Genomic DNA, 19,724 nt, shown 5'->3' on the forward strand with positions numbered 1-19,724 from the left:
CTATACTTTTAGGGAATTACTATGTCTTAAAACACCCCAGGATTGTTGTGAGCAGGACATGTTGATAAGCACGTGTCACTTTATTGGTCTTTGCCGGGTCAAGCTGTCCCTTTACAAGGACAGGTCATAACCCTCTCTGGCTGGCGCATCCATCCAGCCCTGTTTGGCACTGGACATGGAGATGGGATTGTCAGCAATATAGACTCACACTCAGTTTACTGCTTGATCCCCTCCTGATACTAAAACACAATAAAGTGCACATTTATGATCATTTCTGTCATTGTGTTTTAATTTCACCAAATTACATTCAGAGTGTCTTATGAATGCTGTGGCTATTTGGGATAGCAAAATGTCAGCATTTAGGCGGAAAGTCATACAGCTTTTCCGACAAAAGAACATGCAATAAACAATATTCTATTTGAACACTAACCCTCATTTTATTTTATGTAAAGCAATCCAGAAACGTTTTATTGTAGGCTATTGTATCTGCAATTAAACCTCCTTTAAGGAAGTAAACTCAACTGACTAGAATGCAAAGCCAGTGTAGTGTTCACGTATAGGGTATCTGAAGCGTTAATACATGGAGGCAAAATGTTACAAGTACGTATTATTTTGAGATGTTCTACTGTAGGCACTCCAGAAATCTATGCTAATAAACGATTAATAAAGATGTATCGACATTATATTCTTATACCGTTAATTTGTATAGGCTAGATGTTTCATTAAAAAGGTGTCAGAGATAGGTGGCCCATGACATCAAGCTCGTCGTAAAACAATCTGTGAGAGAGTCAAAGATACTAAGTAGGCAGCCCGTCTATGGGCAAACGAAAGCGACTTCAGTTGGAAGGGTCGAAAATAAAATATAACTTTTGATAACCGTATTGGATATATTTAGAATAAGAAATCACTTGAGGTTTTTTGGCATCAACTAAACGTTCGATTGGAGTGTGTTTCGGGCCAATCTATGACCAAATGTCAGTGACCAAAGCAAATTATTCCCAACGTGGACGCGACTAATAATGCAGAGACAAAATAGCCGTAAATTAGTTGTCAGACCCATGATCAATATCATTGCTTTACAGACTGGTTAAGCACAACACAAAATTAAATAATTCGCTGCTTACCTTAATCACAGGCTTTGTGAAAGCAATGATTCGTGATTTTTAAAAATCTAAAATTCAGATGTAGGCCTAGCCTATTAATTTGGGTAGAATGTATTTGATTTTCAGATTATTTTTTTCTGCGGTCAATTCACGATGAAGCATCATTGAGGGGAACGACGAGTTGCTTGTTTTGACTCGAGGTGTCTGTGCTATCCAGTCTGAAGTCAAATGGCGAATGATTGGCGATACTCTATAGAATTTAAAGAGCAATTAACAATTAAATGTTCAAAACAACAACGCCTTCTGAGCGAGAGGGAGTTAGCTCAAGGAGGAAAACCTCTGCAGGAGCATGCATGTATGTATTCTGCACCACTGTGTCTCAACCGGCTCGCTCAACTTCTACACTTTCAGTGTTTCTCTCTTTTTTTGATTCACGTCTATTTTCTTTGCATGTTATTATGCCTTTGCACTTTAGATTTCGTCCAATCCATTAGCATGGTTTTATTTATCTCAATTTTTTCAGAATAATTTTAGGTTACGTTCAATGTTTCTCAGCAATTACGTGTCACCTGTCACTCAAAATGCATAGGCAAAAAAAATATTTGAAAACAGTTACCGATCAAAGACCAACAAACCTGAGAGCTTAGAATCCTTGGTAGGCTACTTTTTAAAATGTATTTTAGGCTACTTCAGAAAACTTCATGAGGATGGTCTGTTTATGTCCAAACGGTTGTAGGCTTATATTCACATTTCAAAATAAGGCAAAATATTCACACTCATCTGGTAAATAGAAGATCCAGACCAATCTACCAACAGCTTTCTATTGTCGTGTGCTTTCCAAGGTGCTGATACACATACTGTCTTTAAGAACAACATACTGTCGTTCTCAGAGTCTGTGTCTCTAGGCTGCGTTTAGACAGGCAGCCCAATTCTGATCTGTTTTTCACTTATTAGTCTTTTGGCCAATCAGATAATCTCTGAAAAAGATCTGATGTGAAAAGATCCGATGTCTAAAAAAAAATCTGAATTGGGCTGTCTGTCTAAATGCAGACATATAAACTTCAATATCAATCATTTGTGTATTTCCAATTTTTAAAAAACACGAGAATATTTTAGACATCTGTTGTATTATTTATTCTGTATACACATTCAATTCAAACAGCCCAGAAGTCATGACAAGTCAGAACTCAATTACAACAACATGTTTTGTAAGACGTTTGTGTACAAGTATGTGTCCCTTTCTTTATTGCAGGTATGTTCAAAACGGTCTATCTCTCTGAATAAGGATAATAATAAAAATCAGGCAATGAGACAGCTATTAATCGGACTGTTTCAATACTGTATCTAACACATTTCATGTAGAACATTCCCTGATCATTATGACCACATGCAGATAATATTTGTAATAGGAAAAATGCAGCATTTGATGGATATACAGTAAATGGATGGAATCTTCACCAAACAATGTCTTTCTTTTCACTGTGACAGTCAAACAACATTTGCAATACAGCCAGAGGGTGAGTCATTCACATTTATTTGCATAGAGTAGTCAGTTCTATTCATAAAGTAACTAATTGCACATGACAGAGGATAGACATCCAGAGAGCTTCTCTTGTAAACAGCCCACACATTAGGGCACTGTAGTGCTTCTCTGAAGCCCAGTACACTCCAGAGTACTCTAAAAGTACAGTAGGGACTACACACGCACCACACACACACACCTGTACTTAAATTAAGGTATGAACACATGTTGATCTCATCCCTTTTGATTTCACATCCTACACACATTGTTTTACATTCTGCTGTAATGTTAAAAGTTATGTTGAAACTATACACTCTCAGCCGTGCAATATATCATCAGATAGTCTGTGCACAACTTCTGCAAACAATGTCTTCAAATATCTCCAAACATTGTCCTTACAGTAAATATCTCCAAACATTGTCCTTACAGTAAATATCTCCAAACATTGTCCTTACAGTAAATATCTCCAAACATTGTCCTTACAGTAAATATCTCCATACATTGTCCTTACAGTAGATATCTCCAAACATTGTCCTTACAGTAAATATCTCCATACATTGTCCTTACAGTAGATATCTCCAAACATTGTCCTTACAGTAAATATCTCCATACATTGTCCTTACAGTAGATATCTCCAAACATTGTCCTTACAGTAAATATCTCCATACATTGTCCTTACAGTAAATATCTCCATACATTGTCCTTACAGTAAATTTCTACAAGCAAATGTCTGTTAACTTTAGGGGGGATTCTTCAGTGCCCTCATTTCTCAGTGTTTGACTGGAGAGGATGCCAATGAGGAAGGGCCCAGGGCTCAGGGTTCAGGGCCCAGGGCTCAGGGTTCAGGGCCCAGGGCTCAGGGTTCAGGGCCCAGGGCTCAGGGTTCAGGGCCCAGGGCTCAGGGTTCAGGGCCCAGGGCCCAGGGCTCAGGGCTCAGGGCTTAGGGCTCAGGGCTGATGGAAGTCTTCCCCTAGAGGTTGTCAACACCTGCAGGACCTGGAGACACAGAGATCAGAAACAACATGTAAGTCACCCATGTCACATTGCTTAACACAGGAACCCAGAACACAGAGGATTGGCTAACTGTAAACAGTGACCAGTATCGTTTTAGGTTACAGTAAGATGGAGTGATGACAATGATCTTGGGCTTGACGCTTGATGGAATCTAGTTTGGAAGCAGAGAATGTGTCAGTCAATGAATGATTGGTTAAAAAATAAATACAGTCTTCCATCTATTTCTACATTGGGTTATTCAAAACACATTAACACCAGTTTCGGTACTTGGAGTACGCCAATAGAAATGTTATGAATAATAAGGACAATTGTGTGACAGTATGTGCAAAGCAATTCCAGAGTGGATAGAAGCAGAAAAGTGACAGATTTTACCAATACAAAGAATCATTGTGAATTCATGTGGGATATTAAAGTTTTCTGATAACTGTGTTTATTGCTTCATCCTTAACTGTCATCAACTTAACAACTAAGACAAATCTAGCAGCCTCTCATCAAGTTTTGAATATACACGGGGCAGTCCACCCGCACCATTACCAATTTCACCAAATTATATATAGAGAGGTTTCTGGACAATTTAATCCCACTGGGGGACTTGGCCAGACCCTTTCTCTGTCAATTTTCACCCTCTCCCTTATTCAAGCCCCCTCTTTTTTTCTCTGCCTCCACAATGCGGGATCTCTCCCTCTTTCTTTTTTATGTTCTCTCATATATTTTTTTCTCTGCGCCCCCCCCCCGCCAAACCCTCAGACAGCATGCAGCTTATGCAAATCATCAGCCTTTTATACTCAATACTCGTCTTCAGTCCTGAATGAGACCTCAACAAAACACACACACACACACACTCAGGTTCATTTAAAATGTCCAAATACACAGAGCCCCCAGTGTTCTCACTCAAAGTCTTTAGCGCCATTCCAGTCCATTTCGATTTGAAAGCCCCAACATGACTGGATGAGCTCCCAGTTAGTAGGATAGGAGAGGCAGACAGATGAGAAGGTCCTGCTTCTACTGTCCCAGAGAGGGAGGGAGGGATGCATAGGAGAGACAGAATGGGAGAAAGATGGAGGGAGAGTGAAGGAGACAGGGAGGTAAGGAGTGAGTGATGGAGGGAGGGGGAGAGGGGAGTCTGATGAATATAAAATGTTCTCTGTGTTGCTGTGTTCCCAGGCACTGAGCTGTGTGCTAGGGGACAGGAGGGGGACGGGAGGGGGACAAGAGGGGACCAGAGTGGGGGGACAGGGTGCCTTTGCCCAGCTGTAAGGGGGACCTAAGGGACTTCTCACACACTTTCTGACAGGCTGTCCCTTTCACCAGCACATAGCTGGGCCCGCCAGGCCTGCTACCATAACAACGCCGCAGCCCCTCTGTCATAGCAACGCCACGGAAACACCACAGAACACTGGGCTCCCCCAGCCTGCCTTGGACATGACCATGAGGGGAGAGGATGGGAGGGGGAGTTGACAAAAGTAGATGAAGAAGTACTGAATGTGAATCAGTCTAGACATTCCCACCGCTGTGAACTTGAACTTGACAGACAGCCTGAAATTTTCACAAGTCGTGTGAGTGATGGAAAGATAGAGAGATACAAGCAGTACAATGGAGGTGCAGACTATCTAGTGATACATTTCCTTAACCTTTTCTAAATGATCCCACAATAAATGGATACAACATGCCTGTTGAAGTGGTCATTAAAACTTGTTTGGTTGACCAATTGGTTGCCCTTATTTGGTGAATACACCATAGCCTTTAGCTAGGGCTGTTATGGACGTTGTCTCCAGACTAATGCCTGTAAGCTGAGGCAGGCCCATGTCTGGGGGTCCAGGCTGTTTATGGCTACTGGGCCGTGGGAAGAAAAGAGAAGTGAAAGGTCCCCTGTCGCCGTTACAAAGCTGAGAACAACTCTTGGTGGGATAATCGCATTTATCCCCAGATTAAGACGAGATCGCAGCTGAGGTATCCTCACAGGAGGAGAGGAGAGGGAGTGTAAAACATACAATCTTTAGACAAAGCTCAGAGCAGGGTGTGTGATTTAGTCCCTTTTATGGACAGGTTATAACATTGAATATGATGGAAGATTACTATGCAATTTAATTGTGTTTGTCTGAACCCACCAGTCAATTGTTAATTCTGCCTGGATCATGGTGAAAATATGTCTTGATACATTGGTTGTGTTTAGCAGGGAGATCTTGATAAAATCCACAAGGCTTCAGCAACAGTCTGTCACAGTACAATGCGGGATGTGGGAACCACAGTTCAGTGGAGGTGTAACAGAAGCATTCACAGCCATTCTATTCTTATTGTTAACCCATTCTCTAACAGCCCACTTGACCTCATGAGAAATGGCAGAATAGAGCTACGGTAACACACACTGAAAAGAAAGAACTCATTTTATAGTCATAACCCAAGTATGATCGGTATCTTGCATTTGATTCAGATTGAGCTCCTTAGTGGGATAATACAAGGTGGTTCCAGACAGCTCCCAGACCCCTGTTCACCCTGTCTATTAATATGCCAGCTGCAGCCTCTGCCACATGGAAACACAGACAGACACACAGAGGCAGACAGTACAGTCCCTCCCCCAACACACACACTGACTCTCCATACACACAGATAAACACACAGAAGTGTTAATAAGTGCAGAAAAACACACATATACTACGCATAAATACACACATGCACACGCACACACACACTTTCCCAACACGCACACACTCCCCACCACCTTACATTCTGAATGGATAAACCTGTTAACGCTCAAACATAATTTCTCTCTCATTACAACTGTCTTAAACATGATATTTAAGTGAGCTCTTCTGTGCTATCCCTCTCACATTCTCTGTCATTACTTTTGTTTACCTCTCATTCCTTAGTTCCTGCATACATTATCACCTACGTTCTTCATTGTCTGTATGCTTTGATGTGAAATATTGTTGTCTGCCCCTTGGTAAAAACAACAACTTCTCTCCCTCCTTTCTCTCTCATTTTCCCTCTGGCTGCCTCCTTTTACAGGGTAATATATTGTGATTGTTTAATTAATAGCCTGTCTGTGGTAGAAGGGGAATCAAGAATACAGTCTGCCACCCAGCTGAAATGTAACACGACATACTCAATGCCAATTTGTTAATCCATACTTATTGGAAAATCTAACAAATGATGCTTTTTTTAAAAATCTTATGATTCTGTAAAGATATTACGTCTGGGAATTATTGAAAATTGTTCTCCCATAAACAACCATTAATATGCTGGCTGTTATAGACACCAGGTAGTTGAAGCTTTTATGAGGGGTAGTAACCCCCAGCGTACTCAGTGAGTTAAGATACGTTTAGGTTTTCCAACATGGTAACTATGTATTACGATTTTAACACATGCATCTGACTATCCTTTAAGTTATTATTTTAAGAGCGCAGCATAATTTCAAAACAGCTAATTTAGGGCTTTAAACTAATTTGATAATTTGTGCAAACACACACACACACACTGAGACACATTCACTAACACACACACACACACACACACACACACACACACACACACACACACACACACACACACACACACACACACACACACACACACACACACACACACACACACACACACACACACACACACACTGAGACACATTCACTAACACACACAGACATAAATACATATAAAAACGGGGGGAGAGGGGCTGCTTTTCCAGGGGGCACTCTCATGGTTTTGGCGCTAATGCAGGCATCTGGCAGTGTCTGGTATGGAGCGTCTTTCCCACCCCATTACCCCCTGTGTCTCCTGCAGCACCCACCCACACAATGGTGGGAAAGAGGGGTGGTGGACCTCCGTCAAGAGCTCTCCTCACAAAGCAGTCATTGTGGAGGGGAGCCAGGAGCAGAATGATAATGTGGACTCCATCTACTGTTTACCAACAGGCAGACTAGCTACAGACAGACAGCTGCAGTACACAGTGCATTACACCGACCTGCAGCCCTGCAGCCCGGGCTCAGAGATCACAGCTCACTGTTGCTCTCTGCTCTCCCTTGTGCCAGGGGCTAAAAGTAACATTTAACAGGAATCTGTATGGTTATTTTGTATGTGGGTGAGTGTGTGTGTGTGTCTTTCTGTTCACGCGTGCATTTCAGACTTCCGTGTCTATGGGCACCCTACAATGTGGCATTAGTCACATTGCGGAAAGATAGCATTGTCCCATGCTCTTATAGAACACATTTAAATCTAGCCAGGTCACTCGTGACACAAGTCAATATTAGACGTCCATCCATGTCTGAGGACATCGGGAGATGATGTGGAAACCGGCCACCAGGGGCAACACTGAGTGCCTTTACCATCAAGTAGGTTTGGGTTTGCTAGGGCGTTGTGGATGGGGATGGCGGATGGGCTTAACTTTGCATGCTCTAATCCAGCGATAGAAAGTTGTTTTTGAGATTTTTGTTTTAAACCGATCCCAAACCTTAAACCTTACCTTAACCATTCGGAGTTAATGCCTAACCTTAAGATTTTGGAGTTAATGCCTAAAATTAACCTTAAACACTTGGAAATTTGACGTTTGGAATGACATTTGACATTTGAGAAACATGGATGAACGTCTAATTCTGACGTGAGACTGTGAGAGCTTGTTGTTCAAATCAACGTGTTTTGGTTCACACAGCCAATGTCTAATTAAAACGTGCATCGACTCGGCACATGTGCATGCAGAATGCAACATCACCAGTCATTACAGTAAAAACATCTGCCTTAAACTGATGCTGTCCTAGGTGCTGAATTAGATTGCAATGCTACTGCATTCACTGACAAATCACTGATTACATACTGTACCAGTGGCTCCCACCACATCACCACCAAATAATTCCCTGTGTCCAGCGTTAACAATCAGGGTTGAAGACTACGGGGAGATATGCATGTAGACTACTGTAACAGCAATAGTCTTCTTCATTAACTGGGAACTGGGCCATATGAAATCAATCCACCCAATGAAAACAAAGAGATCAGTCATGTTTACAGATTTCATAACCTTTAAACCTGTCAACCAGGAGGATTATAGACAGAGCATTCTCTATATCACCCCCCAATTAGTAGTAAGAATCATCCAAATACAAGCCCACGGTCTCTGAGTAAATGGGACATGAAGCATCAGGATCAAAATACGTCTAATTTTAGTCCCACAGTCAGTCTGAAACGGAACAGACTTTTTATCTGCGTTCATGTGTTGAAAGTAGAATATACAGTAAATGAGAATGTTATGACAGATATATGGTGGAAAAGGATCACTGTAAGAACTTTCTCTCACATGAATGCAAAATGACTCACATCTGTGCTCTGCGTAGAATAGTTGCTATGGCACCTAATCCACATAGTGGAAATTATTAATTAATTAATACAAGGCAGATGTGATAGCATTTGAACACAGGAATAGACTTAACAAAACATATTCAATGTCATAGGCATTTACCTTGGACACACACACACACACACACACACACACACACACACACACACACACACACACACACACACACACACACACACACACACACACACACACACACACACACACACACACACACACTTATCATCATATTTACATCAAATGCTATTAATTATAAGATTCCCTACAATTGATTGTAGGTTTAATCTACACATTGTGTGTAGAGCTAGTCCTTTGCTTCATCCATTAAGCTTTTTTTATGTCTGCCCATCCCTGTATTCTACGCAGTGACACATCTGAGATGGAGGCCTTGAGAATATGTAAATCAGGTATGAGGAGGCCCCTCCCCCCTATGGAGAGACTGCTAGTCTAATTAAAGCTTGCTTGGGCATTAAAGGCACAGTTACCCTTTGTTGTATTAAAGGCATAGCGGATTTCCTTCATCATATTAAAGGTACATTTTTTTCTTTGTTATGTTAAAGCTACAGTAATCTTTGATAGTACTAAAATACATAGTGGTTATTCATTTATCATCCCATGTACTGTACATGATGATGAATATATGCAAGTATGGGTAGGCTAGGCTAGCGTAGATCTTTCATCCAATTCATGTAAGATGTATAATCACTCAAAGAGCATTGTGATTTTATTTTTGTTTGTGCAAACAATTAAGCATACATTTTTTGGAATACAAATAAATGTTTCTCCAAATGAATGCTATTTCCCTGCATGATTTAGTGGGGTATTATCCCTTAATCAAAATATCATAGAAACATAATATACCATATGATGTCAGGTGGAAGGTGTCTATAGGCCTGTTTTTTTTGTAATGAAATGACATCATAATTTAACAATTGACATTATATTTACCATATAGGAGGCATTAGGCTGTATGTATTATACATCACTCTCTCTTTGTATCTGGTGTGGTTTTGTTTGGCTGCCATGAAGGTTTCATAAAAAGATACCCTACTGTAAGGGATGATCTACACTGGCTTTTACATTTCATTAGTTACAGTAAAGGGACTTCAGGATTTAGGGGATATTCGGTTAAACTGGATATTTTTACATTTGGCAAAAATTAATCCCACATTTTCCACATTGCTGTCGCATGTCTCGTGCAGCTAAACCCCACCTGCATACAAGGCTGCAGCACGCGACTCTAATGTGCTGCTGTGCCTTTAAAGACGGCTCTGCTTTCTCTCCTCGTTTCTATGCAATTATGTTAATATGCAGAGCTTGTCTGGTGCTCTTCATTAACGGCTGCAGTTGCATCATTGTTTCCTTTATTTGTCATCTCTGTTAAGCCAATGATTCAGTAACAGGCTATATTTTGGTGTTTTCTTCCTTACAAATATGTGGTCTTTAATAGTGATGGATGAAGTAGGCCGTATGTAAAGCCGTTTTATACATATTTGCGTTTATTTGTGGGTTTTCTATTGCAACAAATGATCCTATCTCAAGGTCGTGATTTGCATCCGGTTTGTGTTGGACATCGGTTTCTAAATAACCAGACAAGGTCATACCTTCAGTGAGTATGCGAATCATTTCTTGTTCAGACGAATATGGTTATTTATTTTCGATATCAAATATTTTCAGTACATTGTGAGATTAAATACATTTGATATTGCCATGCAGTCTCTGTAATATTAGACTGTGAAATTCCGTTTTATACTAACGTTATATCAACCACATAACCTACATTAGGTAGCCTACCTTTTTTCCATTTATCATGCCATATTCATATTCCTAGCTTGTTAACATAATTGTCCAGCTAATTGTCTCAACGTGTAATTTCTAAATTGCATAGCAACAGCAGTATGTGCAGTGAAAGCAATCACCTGCTCTGATCATTATAATCATTTCATCCTGTACTGTGACCAAGAGACATATTTTTAGTTCAAGTCGAGGTGCCTATAAGGTCAACTTCAATACCTATGTCCTCTCAAACTATTATAGAAACATCTATAATGTATATAAATATTTTCTGTAGAAATACATATTACATTTGCCATGTTACATTGACTGATAATTTAAAGCTATGAAAAATCATACTCCAATTATACTCTTCACCATAACCCAGATGATAATATAAACAGAACATGTTGTACAGTACACCATCCAACATGACTGACGCATAGGCCTAGCCTACAGTACTGTAAGTCGTGTTTCCCTCTATGATAAACACACAGATACAACCATAGTTGCTGTTGTCTTATTTTGTGAATACGCACGTTTTTCATGACAGATGAAAATGCATTTTAAAAAGTGCTGATAATAAGGATATATAAATTGTAGTTAATCTCTGTTATACATAAAGACAACATCTGAAATGACTGAAACTAATTAGGACTAAACCCCCTGTGCACATTTGTCCTTTTTGAATAGTTTATAGCTTAATATCAAATAGCCAAAGTAACCAAGAGTGGAAGTAAACAATGAGGTACAATGATGGAAAATGAAAAAGGCCTTGTATTTTCTAATTCCATGTGCAACGTAAGCAATATCCACATCTTTGAAATGACAGTATATACAGGAATAAATGTAGCTCTAAGACATGTGGCAGGGTGCATATGAATGTGCATATTATGGACAATAGTCGTGAAACATAGAAGATGTATGTAGGTAGGAGACACATTATAGTATGAGGCATGAATGCATACACGATAGACGTATCATGAGTGAGAGAAGTAGGCTTAGTATTAGAAAACAGTGGGTTTAGATGTGAGACACATATGTAAGATGTGTGTATGAGACAAACAGCGGTTTGAGACGTGAGGGTTGATTGTAGGTTTGAGACTGATTGAAGGTGTCATGACTAAAGAGTGAGCTAGCTCTGCTCTGTGGCTGAATGCCACAAGGGCATCATCATCATCTCACATGACCAGATTTATGTAACCTGAGAGTGCAAGGATTGTGTGTGTGTGCCGTGTGAATGTGCGTGTGTGTGTGCCGTGTGAATGTGCGTGTGTGTGTGAGAGAAAGATACACGTTAAAAATTAGGATTAGTTAAGAGATAAATATTTATTCATATAGAAATATGTGTATTTAATGTGGTGTATTGTTTAAAAAAACTGATTGTCTGTTGCAATGTGTGATGAATGCACATTACAATCAAAAAATCATACAAGGCTATTGTCAGTTCGTTAATGCAATGCCTCATTAACATCTAAACAGTAATGGATGGGGCTGCTTTTTCTCTAGCCTACAAGCGTTAATTTATCTAATATCTCCAAAGCCCTGCCACACTCGTTAGCCAGTTCAGACTGGAGAGGGTAAGATAAGAGAGCTGACAGAGGCTAGCCTACTGATGAGGGGAGTGATGGATAAAAGCCCGATAGAACTAATGGTGCTGCCAGCCCTACCTCATGCCAACACAGCCATTTTAGGAGCAGCAGCAAGACTCTCCATCAAGATGGCTTCCGTAGCTCAGCCCCAGTCAGTAACACAGAGTCCTCTGGCTGCCTGCGAGGGGGGCCGCTCTAACTGGCAGCTCCTTTGTCCCCGTTGGCACAGGGTGGAGGCATCTCGCCCGTCCTTTTCTCCAGGGGCACAGATGGCACCAAAGGCTTCCGGTGATGGAGATTTAAGGGAAGAGGGACAAGGGGGTTGGCCTTTTTCTTCCCCTCCTGCTTTCTGTTTTTTTTTGTGACGACTGTGCCACTTTCCCCTTGCTCAATCCAGACCTGGTGTGAATGGCTGGCAGTCACTGTGGAGGAAATAAAGCACAAAACAGACCCCCTTTTATCACTGCCATGGCAACTACCACATAATCTGTCTTTAGGGAAATAAAAGGACAGAATAACTGTAATTCCTTTGTATCCGACTGTCACACCACTACAAGGTACTAGACTCTGGGTGAAGCTTTTTATAGTAATCTTAATAGAGTGAAGAATTAAAACAGTCTGGTTATTTGACACAAGCAATGGTGTACAGTAGGTTGTATGGCATATATTGTACTGGCTTTGTGCTACCCATAGTGGCTGCAATGTTGCTTTAGTGTGTATGTGAGCCTGCTGTCCTTTCAGACCGTGGGAGGGGGTCAGTGTATTAGAGACAATAGAGAACGAGCCGCTCTCAACATCGTTAATTAATTAAAGGGGTTGTCAGCTCGTCAGAGAGTGGTTAGATGCCGGGGAGAAAAAACATTACCCGCCAGCCACCCTACATCTTGCCAGCACAAAATGCTTTGTTGTGGTGCGTTGTCCCGTTTAACAGATGGTCTAATGTAAAGAGTGTACTTGTTCATCATTAGTTATTTATTTCACAAAAAGATTCATGATTAAATTGATGTAAAAGAGACTCATAATACTAATTTCTATTTTAGCGTTCTAATCTATGCCTTCATGAATAACAGGAGGAAATATAGTTTCAGGCTGTAAAATGTACTCAGAATAGCAATCTGCTTTCTACTGTGTCAGGTCAAATTAATTTAGAATCCATAAAGGAGGTTATTCTATTATTAGCCTATAAAAGCAGCGAATGAGTGAGGGAGTGGGAGATGGAGACCATAGTTCCTCCATCTTCAGGGAGAATGCATTTTTGAAGATCAGTGAGGAACGTGGGTGGTGGGTGGGTGGCGGGTCGGAAAACAAAACCCACATGAGATGAAACAGGCAGACAGCCTCTTTGTAAACAGAATGGATTCAGAGGAAAGAAGTGGCTGAAGCAGATGCTGAAGTTTCAGCGTTTTTCCTCCTTTACTCCTCCTCTGCTCTTTCCTCCTTTCTGTAGTACAAAGCTGAAGGCAGCAGAGTCAGAACCTGATGACTACAGGGAGCCAGCTCAGATCTGGGTCATGCTGCCAGCAGCACAAACCAGAAACATACTGGAGCTTTTACACATCTTCATCTCCACCAAGGCTCCCATGGAGGCATAGAGAAACCTGAAGCCAAGAGGCACGGAGCTGCATCCTAGCACCTGTCATTCACACCCCGATTGGTTCATGTTCATGTTCTGTTTTCAACCTCTCTCTCATATTCTCTCCTCTCATCATGCCTCTCTATATCTGCCATTAGCTGTTACTCTACCATATAATATGCACATGTACTGTATACCTTACTTACCATTTAGTAGACAGTTTGCTGTTCATACTGCAGAGTTTGTGGGTGTATCTCAGGCAGCCACTGCAGTGACAAGGGCACTGGATCAACCTTTGACAATAACAAAGACATTTCCAAATACAATACAATGCAATAGTGAAAAAAACAAAAAAACTAAACGTATCCATTAAAACAATATGCTTGAATTCTCATCACTAACATTCAGCAACAATTCATTTGATCATTGTCGGGAAATAGAATAGTCATGCCAAGGGTTCTTCTACAACAGGCAAAGGACACGTTTATATGGATTAGGCCTAGAGAAGAATAGAGTGGTGAGATTGGTGTGGTTGAATTAGATAATGTCTCCATTCTTCTTTGTTGGGACTTGTATGGATCAGAGCCTGCATTACAGTTATTGATGAGGAGATTCAGATAGGCAGGTTGGAGGAGGTCGACACAAGGCTATTGTTTTGAGGATAGTAGAGGTACAATCAGAATGCAGTTAGTGAATAAAGGTGAAGGAACAATAAATAATAATAGATTGATATTTTAAGCATAAATTGAGGTTGATCAGAATACGAAATGTTGAAATCAAGTGAGTTAATAGTAGTTGTTCATTTCCATCATCAACAACGAGCCTACTCTCAGTATTAAAAGACCTGAGGAGGATATCGGCCTACACTTGGATAATGTAAAGCTCACAATAGACATCAAGAGGACGCGGTTTTGGTTAAGGACGATATTATCAGAGTAGCGACTAGTAGGCCCTATGTCACTGGGTTGACCAGTGGAAATTCTAAATAGTTTGGTGACACACTAGAATGGAGAGATCCGGCCAGTCGTGGGAAAAGCTCGCTCGGACGTTTCACAAATCCAGCGTATAGCCTCCTCCTACTGAATCAAACCAATTAGCCAGGAGCGCGCTCCAGTCATTGAGCGCCACTGTAGGCTCTGAGAGGAGTTGTTGGTTGAATGAAAATGCATCCCCGGATTTGGTTCTCCAAGAGAAGCTATAGAAGTTGCCTTTTGAAGGACGGCTATAGCACCGTGAAGGGCCAGGCAGAAAGTCCAAATTGAGACACTTGAATCATTTGTGCCGATTAGGTGTGCGGACAATGCGTAAAGGTATTGTGAGACTCACATGGGAGGTATAATGCATTTAAATCTAGAAAAAACATGAATGTCTTAAGTGTTCTTCCTTTCTAGACAACACAACTCTATGTGAGAACACAACTGAAATTATGCGTTTATGTAATGACATGGATCGCTTGACTTAATATCGACTGAAATATAGACTGACATAGCTCATCTTAATCAGGACCGTCTTTTTCATAGGCGTTGGCCTATAGTATGCCTAAATACGTCATAAAGGCTAATATCGGCCATATTCTGGAAAATCAAAACGTTTCCACCTGAGACAAGAATGATATCAATATGAGCCACAAATCTTAATCCATCTGATTAAACTTTAATTCAATATGTGTTTGCGTGTGCTGCGTAAACCTGAATTATGCAGTGAGAACTATAAGGAATACTGGTCAACTACGGATACTTTGATGCGACAAAGCTTTATTCATATTCATGCCCGAATATTAATTGTTACAGTTCACTCATATGACTGGATAAAGTTATCTATTCCTCTGACCGGAATAAATGCTTTTTATTAAGTATTTTTCGTTTTAGAATATATTTTCGGCAAAATCACTCTAGATGCCTTGCGTGATGGAATAAATTAATGTATAAAGAGTATTCTTGCTCTAAGCATACTAAACAAAAGTGGAACAAATATACACTTCAATTCACAACATGATTTTGAATCCATTGTGGAAAAGGTTGACTTATCACATAAAGGCATGCTATAAAGATTACCCTACTTATATTTTGAGAATATATTCTCTAAATGAAATAAGAAAACGCATTTATTTCGGGTTGTATCAGGTTTTGAGGAATTCAGAACTGTTTCAACAGATGTTTATAATAAATGATTAGGAAAAATTGTTATAACTTACCGGAAAGGCAATGAGGTATTGGCCTGTAATTGCATATCAATTATGTTATTTTGTGTCTTTACTCCTAGACACCATTTTTTCCTGTCCGAGTCGCAGGTTTGGAGGACATTCCTACATTCGGTTAGCTAGCTTTATGACGGCCGAGTAACACTCATACAGCTAGATAACCAAAGATAGCAACCGACTCCTCCTCGTACATACTGCCAGAGTATCGTATGGGTTCCACCTAACATGAAAAATAAACATTTTGTTAATGCAATAACTAGCCTAATAATGATATTGCTACTACCAATTGGTATCCATAAACCTGCCCCCTTCCCAAAATAAGATAATAATAATAATAATAATAATAAATAGGCCTACATCAATAGACATCAATAGAAATATATCCTATTATTAGTTGATGTGCAGGCCATGGGGTCGATGAATAAGACTATGTGAAAGGTTTTAATCTGTCTCCATCTCTAACTACTCTCGCTGATATAGACCCATGCATGATGACATCGCTAGCATATAGGCCTACAGGGCTACAAGCCTGGCCTGGACGTGCAACCAGCTTCCCGCCTTTTGTGAAAGATCCATATATTCTGCATAACTTAAATCATCGTCATATTAAATCCTAAATCACTTTAGAGTAAATCGATCAATAGACTCTCAACCAGTGGAGGACTTGGCTAACATTGAAATGTTCTATTTATAGACCTATAGCTCTGCTCCCATACAACATCACCATCTTCACCACTTAGCATTCCACTCCCACCACATATCTTATGACAATAATGAAGATCAATTAATGTAAAAACATATCACAGGAGATTTAATAGCATCGATTGACATCGTATTTGCAGGCAGTATATTATAGGCTTGGTGACTTTTCCAGAAAAATAGCCTGTGTCTATTATGGTAAGGACTGCATGGCACTATGTGATCACTATAATGAAATTATTTGTATTATTATTAATGTCATATTATTATTGGAATCCTTAGTCTATAGGCTATTTATATCTGGATATAATTTAGTGTCTTTCCCCTCCTGGAAAAATGTATCTATTTCAAAAGATCATAGAGGAGACCCACAATAACACACATGTAGGCTATTCATTCACTAATTCATTCATTTCACACAAGAGAGTGTAAAAAAAACTAGCTAAATCATGTAATCAAGATGAAAGCGTGTAGGCCTGTAGACCATCATTATTTTACCGGCTTTAGTATTGTAGCTAGTCTATCTATAATGAGCCTTCTGCACATGTTTAAAGACAGACTAACCTCGTGATGAACCCACGTTTCCCTTTATCAGTGCGTCTGACGTCATAGCTTTTAATTGAAAAAGTCACGAATAATAGTGTGCTTGTAAGCCATTTCCAAATCATTTTGATTTAACACATCAATAATTTAACACAACGCAATGTTGTTTGTTATTAATATAATGTAACAATGAAAATATTTACAGAAATGTATACCACTGTATTGCTATTTTAGAGAATAGCCAAAATAATTGCATATTCTATGTACATTTCTTTGTATGTGAAAAGGTGTGGGTGAAATTACACATCCTAATGTATGGATGAGGATATTCCTACAAAGCAGTTAGGTTACCAGGCTATAGGCTACATTTGAAACTGCTCAATTTCATCACACCGACTATCTTACTGAATGAATGTAGAAAATAATATAACCAATATACCATATAAATTAAACCCCTAGCAGTATCTGCACGACCAAAAGGACTGCGTTTATTTCACAAATCGGCCTATACATGTCATAGAGGCTATACAGGGCAATGTAGAGCTATCCGCTCTTTCGACTATATAGGCCTAGGCTACAGTTGATCAGATCAAACACAGGTTAATTTGTCCCATAATTAGACAACGTTATGGAGACTATATCAATTCAAACTCCTTAACACTGTATATATATATATATATATATAATAGATGGTCAGAATTGATGGCTGCGATATGATTAACAACGATACGTGTCTGCAGCTAGCGGTATGTTATTAAGCCTGAAATAAACTCACATCGACGTCTATTGAATAAGGAATCCTTACTTTTCAATGCGAGGAAATTTGTCCTGGTTCTTTTGCCATCCAATGGAGGGCTGCGTATCCGCGTGGAAGTCAACAGTAAGGGTTCCGGTAAAGGATGAGAAGCATATGGCTAGCATATAGAATAGGTTTTACCGAGGAAATGAAATCAGATTATTTACCTATTAAGAGAGGACATGTGTCTGTACAGAAAACGATAAATGCTTCTCATCCCAAATTCGCCGTTCGAAGCAGGCGGAGGCATACGGTTTCTAAAAGGCGCTGTCGATGCTCAAACCTCTGTTTTGGAACGATCCATGTCGAATTGGTGGTTTATTTCCGAGGTTGTGTTATCCCTTAACCATTATTTCACTTGTGTCTCGTGAATGGCATAAGAGATGGTATCTCTCTACGGATTATAAATCAAAGCGCGATCCTCCCGTAGCCCGTTAGTTTATCCATTGAAGCTCTCCTCCGTGCCGCGGTTGCTCTCACTACCCTGAGAGCATAGAGTTTTTTCTATAAATGCTTCTTCCTCTGACAGTTCTCTTCTGCAGTGACGTCACTCCAGCAGCAAACGGCCGAGTGACCAATCACAGACAGGCTAGAGGGGACGTGTGTGTGTGTGTGTGTGTGTGTGTGTGTGTGTGTGTGTGTGTGTGTGTGTGCGCGCGCGCGCGAGCGGGTGTGTATCTGGTACAAGAGTGAGTATGCACGTGTGAGTTAAGCATGCTTTGCGCGTATGCCATTATGTGAGAAAGCGTTTTTTTCTATTAATTTTTAGGCTATAGGCTACTTGAGATAATATTACCGCCTGGTTATTACACTATATAAGAAAAATATCGAAATATTACCCCAAACTTAGGGCAACGGGTAGGCTACAATTTGTTTGCATGGGCTTTAAGTACGTTTGGTGACTTTTACGCAGGTTTATACCTGTGTGTGTGTTTGTGTGTGTGTGTGTGTGTGTGTGTTTTATGCAAAATTAGCTAACAGAAATTGCTAAACACCTCTTACCCAAACCATGTAGCCCTTAAAAACACCTTATAGAAGCAAGCATTATGACAATGTTATTACAACAGTATTATTTGTGTTTATTAGATGCATTTCCCCCCATTAACTCTATATGAATGTTATTGGATGACGACATACTGAGCTAGGCCTAGTATTGCACAATCCACCTTCGGGTTTTGGTGTGGCAGATTTAAATTAAGATAATTCGGATGAAATAGGGTGCTAGAATAGGCCTACCACCGAAGGAGAGAGAGAGGGAATCTATTGAAACTGGATTTTGCCTTGTGGTTCTTTACTTTGATACTATTGGTGCTCAGTCTAAGATGTGCTCTGTGGTAGATGTGCTCAGTAAAGATGCGGTGTGGCTTTTCATAATACATTAACAATGCGTCTGTTAATGTAATTTATATGTCTTTATCATATTTATTTGGCTATATTATCCTAGTTTTTTATTATGGCATTTTTTTCTCCCACCGTTTTGGCAAACTGTCCAGGTGGGCTATGGGTTAGTGCGTGCTATGTGATGAGACGTAATCAATGCAGCTTGCTATATCTTCATTTATCAGCTG

At 40.1% G+C, this 19,724-nt stretch overlaps 1 long non-coding RNA gene across 1 annotated transcript; it reads right to left on the reverse strand.

The window, feature by feature from the left end:
* Nucleotides 1–2,222: 2,222 nt before the first annotated feature.
* On the reverse strand, nucleotides 2,223–19,430 carry LOC118393918 (uncharacterized). The gene is made up of 5 exons (XR_004827654.2): nucleotides 18,166–19,430; nucleotides 16,113–16,338; nucleotides 14,125–14,211; nucleotides 12,424–12,767; nucleotides 2,223–3,621 (listed from the first exon to the last, which is right to left on the reverse strand). It is a non-coding gene; the product is annotated as an uncharacterized LOC118393918 (long non-coding RNA).
* Between the last annotated feature and the right edge of the window lie 294 nt (nucleotides 19,431–19,724).

Source organism: Oncorhynchus keta, chromosome 14, assembly GCF_023373465.1.
Source record: "Oncorhynchus keta strain PuntledgeMale-10-30-2019 chromosome 14, Oket_V2, whole genome shotgun sequence".
Lineage (NCBI taxonomy): Eukaryota > Metazoa > Chordata > Actinopteri > Salmoniformes > Salmonidae > Oncorhynchus > Oncorhynchus keta.